The sequence below is a fragment of the Schistocerca gregaria genome, unplaced genomic scaffold (assembly GCF_023897955.1).
Source record: "Schistocerca gregaria isolate iqSchGreg1 unplaced genomic scaffold, iqSchGreg1.2 ptg000640l, whole genome shotgun sequence".
In the NCBI taxonomy this organism is placed as follows: Eukaryota; Metazoa; Arthropoda; class Insecta; order Orthoptera; family Acrididae; genus Schistocerca; species Schistocerca gregaria.
In genome coordinates, this window is record NW_026062026.1 from 12501 (window position 1) to 17500 (window position 5000).

A 5000-nucleotide genomic window follows, 5' to 3' on the forward strand; every position below is an offset into this window, starting at 1 on the left:
AGTGTGAACCGCACTCGACCCAGTCACCCTATCTCACAGTCCACTCTGTGTGTAACAAAGCGAAAGCACCAAAGCACTATCGTTCAACAACATCCATTTTATCCTCGCTGCCACAGGACACTATCCAAACAACGACAAGAGGAACGTCACGTCCACTAATAAGACAGAATGTCTCACATCACCCGCAAACAACGCAGCTCAAATCAGCCAGCAACACCCACAGTGGTCCACCCAGTATCAACACAGGACGCAACGCCACGCCACAACACAAAAGGTACAAGTAATAAAATACCCTTTGGCCACACCCCTTATAAAGGCATCGAACCAACCCACCACCTGACACCAGCCAAACGTACATCCTGATTTGACACATCTCTGGCAACCTAACCCACGTTGGCCCTTAACCTAACCCACGTTGGCCCTTAACCTAACCCACGTTGGCCCTTAACCTAACCCACGTTGGCCCTTAACCTAACCCACGTTGGCCCTTAACCTAACCCACGTTGGCCCTTAACCTAACCCACGTTGGCCCTTAACCTAACCCACGTTGGCCCTTAACCTAACCCACGTTGGCCCTTAACCTAACCCACGTTGGCCCTTAACCTAACCCACGTTGGCCCTTAACCTAACCCACGTTGGCCCTTAACCTAACCCACGTTGGCCCTTAACCTAACCCACGTTGGCCCTTAACCTAACCCACGTTGGCCCTTAACCTAACCCACGTTGGCCCTTAACCTAACCCACGTTGGCCCTTAACCTAACCCACGTTGGCCCTTAACCTAACCCACGTTGGCCCCTAACCTAACCCACGTTGGCCCCTAACCTAACCCACGTTGGCCCCTAACCTAACCCACGTTGGCCCCTAACCTAACCCACGTTGGCCCCTAACCTAACCCACGTTGGCCCCTAACCTAACCCACGTTGGCCCCTAACCTAACCCACGTTGGCCCCTAACCTAACCCACGTTGGCCCCTAACCTAACCCACGTTGGCCCCTAACCTAACCCACGTTGGCCCCTAACCTAACCCACGTTGGCCCCTAACCTAACCCACGTTGGCCCCTAACCTAACCCACGCTGCACCTTAACCTAAGTTACGCTGCACCTTAACCTAAGTTACGCTGCACCTTAACCTAAGTTACGCTGCACCTTAACCTAAGTTACGCTGCACCTTAACCTAAGTTACGCTGCACCTTAACCTAAGTTACGCTGCACCTTAACCTAAGTTACGCTGCACCTTAACCTAAGTTACGCTGCACCTTAACCTAAGTTACGCTGCACCTTAACCTAACTTACACTGCACCTTAACCTAACTTACACTGCACCTTAACCTAAGTTACACTGCACCTTAACCTAAGTTACACTGCACCTTAACCTAAGTTACACTGCACCTTAACCTAAGTTACACTGCACCTTAACCTAAGTTACACTGCACCTTAACCTAAGTTACACTGCACCTTAACCTAAGTTACACTGCACCTTAACCTAAGTTACACTGCACCTTAACCTAAGTTACACTGCACCTTAACCTAACTTACACTGCACCTTAACCTAACTTACACTGCACCTTAACCTAACTTACACTGCACCTTAACCTAACTTACACTGCACCTTAACCTAACTTACACTGCACCTTAACCTAACTTACACTGCACCTTAACCTAACTTACACTGCACCTTAACCTAACTTACACTGCACCTTAACCTAACTTACACTGCACCTTAACCTAACTTACACTGCACCTTAACCTAACTTACACTGCACCTTAACCTAACTTACACTGCACCTTAACCTAACTTACACTGCACCTTAACCTAACTTACACTGCACCTTAACTGTCACATGTAACGTCACAGGAATGTAGCTTTGCCTAACAGCAACCCTCTGAACATAGTTCACTGCTTGGATCCTCTGGTGTCATGTGTATTTCTTGATGCCATGGTGTGTACCCTCACATAAAGGTCTTTCGAGTGTTGCGTACTTTCTACACAGTCCCGCTAACCACTGGAAGGGTGTACCGCTACAGAACGAATATCGCCCTCCCCTCCTGCCCTTCCAAGCTGGTCGGTCAGGCGTTTGTTTGTGAAATGAGCCTTGCAGCTGTTCAGTTGCATTCGGTTGTCGATGCAGTCAGTGTACGTTGTGGTACGGCCTGTGTGGACTGTCCGCTGATGTACGCGTAACCCACACTGATCATCCGTCGTTACGTACTGAGTGACATAATGTGGCACATGCTTGACCGTACACCGGCTGCGCCCTACAATGGCGAATCATAAGGGCCATATGTTGTGCACGATGCTACTTGTCTCGTCTCCCCATTACAGCGAGATTGCACTGTTGTACGCCGTACAGACATGTGGTAAGTAGGTACGGACGAAAGTATTGCATGTTGGCCCCCCCCCCCCTCCTCCCTCTGCCGGGAATCAGCGTGAGCCGTCTGTTGATGTAGCGACGAGGGTTTTCCTATTTAATCGTATTGCCCCACACAACATGATAGCACGGTGGACCGCGTTCCACATCTGCGACATGCTACAGAGGCCGGTTGACAGTCGACCGCGCAAGGGACATTGCACACGTGCGCGGACCATCTTCCACGTGTTCTCTCGTGTACATGCCGCAGTGTGTATGTGGGCTGATGTAGCGTGTCGTGACACATAACATGCAGGCATGCCAGAATCGTAGATTTCGCAAATGTAGATTGACGTATACGTTTGCTGCCAAAGATCCGCAAATGAACTGGAAATCAGTTGTTGAGCGGTTGTTCGCGCTGCAGGTGCATCGGTGATAGCGACGATCGGTACATCTGTGAACCGGTTGTTTCGGCGGTACCCGCCATGCCCCCGAACCTGAGTTGGCCATGTGGGTATGAAGCGATACGAGGCTGTGGCTTGGCGGGACAGTCCCCGGCCGGTGAGGGGGGGCCGCCCGGCGTGCTGGCCGCGCGCTGCGTGAGCGCACGCACTACAGCCGGCTGGTGGGGGGCGCCCAGTGGCAGGAGCGCCGGCCGACGGGCCCGGCTGGCGTCCCAGCTATGCGCCGGCGCACCCTGCGCGCGGCGCCAGGCGGCCAAAGTGGGTTCTGCCGAGCCCGGTGCGAAGCGCGGTGGACATCTGCAGTGTGCTGGTCCGATTGCGGACTGTGTGCGTTGAGGATGCGCCGCCGCCCGGCACTCGGCGTCGCGACGCCGTCTGCTGCTCGGTCGCCCCCAGCGGTTCTCGCAGGTGGTTTGTATCGCAGCTCTGCGGACGTGTTGGCGCGTGCGCTGTGCTGGGAGAGTTCGCTTCTGCACCCAAGTGGGGCTTTGCCCTTCTGTGGCGCTGGCGTTGGAGCTGCCGGTCACCGTAGGTGGCGCGTGTTGTTTCCCGCCGGCAATGCCACGACAGCACGCTCCCGGGCCTCTGTCGGCAGCGGCAAGCTCAGTTGGGAGCACGGGTGTTCGCACTGAAAGCGTCTACTCGCCTATCTCCGGGCGATTGCGCCTCTCTCGAACCCGACCAAGTACTTAGGACGGCGCTGCGCGCCGCCGGGACCTGAGAGGGTTTCGAGGTGTATCGTGCAGGGGAGCTCAGCCTCCTCCTGTTTGCAGAATAATTGAGCGGACGCTTGCGTGTTCGCGCGGGCCCTCGGGACACACTCCCGGGCGGCCGGCTGCTCAGCTCTCGTTGACGCAGCTCCCTGGTTGATCCTGCCAGTAGTCATATGCTTGTCTCAAAGATTAAGCCATGCATGTCTCAGTACAAGCCGCATTAAGGTGAAACCGCGAATGGCTCATTAAATCAGTTATGGTTCCTTAGATCGTACCCACGTTACTTGGATAACTGTGGTAATTCTAGAGCTAATACATGCAAACAGAGTCCCGACCAGAGATGGAAGGGACGCTTTTATTAGATCAAAACCAATCGGATTGGCTCGTCTGGTCCGTTTGCCTTGGTGACTCTGAATAACTTTGGGCTGATCGCACGGTCCTCGTACCGGCGACGCATCTTTCAAATGTCTGCCTTATCAACTGTCGATGGTAGGTTCTGCGCCTACCATGGTTGTAACGGGTAACGGGGAATCAGGGTTCGATTCCGGAGAGGGAGCCTGAGAAACGGCTACCACATCCAAGGAAGGCAGCAGGCGCGCAAATTACCCACTCCCGGCACGGGGAGGTAGTGACGAAAAATAACGATACGGGACTCATCCGAGGCCCCGTAATCGGAATGAGTACACTTTAAATCCTTTAACGAGTATCTATTGGAGGGCAAGTCTGGTGCCAGCAGCCGCGGTAATTCCAGCTCCAATAGCGTATATTAAAGTTGTTGCGGTTAAAAAGCTCGTAGTTGGATTTGTGTCCCACGCTGTTGGTTCACCGCCCGTCGGTGTTTAACTGGCATGTATCGTGGGACGTCCTGCCGGTGGGGCGAGCCGAAGGCGTGCTTGCGCGTCCCGAGGCGGACCCCGTTGAAATCCTACCAGGGTGCTCTTAGTTGAGTGTCTCGGTGGGCCGGCACGTTTACTTTGAACAAATTAGAGTGCTTAAAGCAGGCAAGCCCGCCTGAATACTGTGTGCATGGAATAATGGAATAGGACCTCGGTTCTATTTTGTTGGTTTTCGGAACCCGAGGTAATGATTAATAGGGACAGGCGGGGGCATTCGTATTGCGACGTTAGAGGTGAAATTCTTGGATCGTCGCAAGACGAACAGAAGCGAAAGCATTTGCCAAGTATGTTTTCATTAATCAAGAACGAAAGTTAGAGGTTCGAAGGCGATCAGATACCGCCCTAGTTCTAACCATAAACGATGCCAGCCAGCGATCCGCCGCAGTTCCTCCGATGACTCGGCGGGCAGCCTCCGGGAAACCAAAGCTTTTGGGTTCCGGGGGAAGTATGGTTGCAAAGCTGAAACTTAAAGGAATTGACGGAAGGGCACCACCAGGAGTGGAGCCTGCGGCTTAATTTGACTCAACACGGGAAACCTCACCAGGCCCGGACACCGGAAGGATTGACAGATTGATAGCT

At 53.5% G+C, this 5000-nt stretch overlaps 1 non-coding gene across 1 annotated transcript in view; it reads left to right on the forward strand.

The window, feature by feature from the left end:
• Positions 1–3671: 3671 nt before the first annotated feature.
• LOC126317742 (small subunit ribosomal RNA) overlaps positions 3672–5000 on the forward strand; it is a 1893-nt gene continuing 564 nt past the window's right edge. Inside the window, exon 1 of the ribosomal RNA XR_007556871.1 lies at positions 3672–5000. This exon is cut by the window's right edge and continues 564 nt beyond it. This is a non-coding gene — a ribosomal RNA (small subunit ribosomal RNA).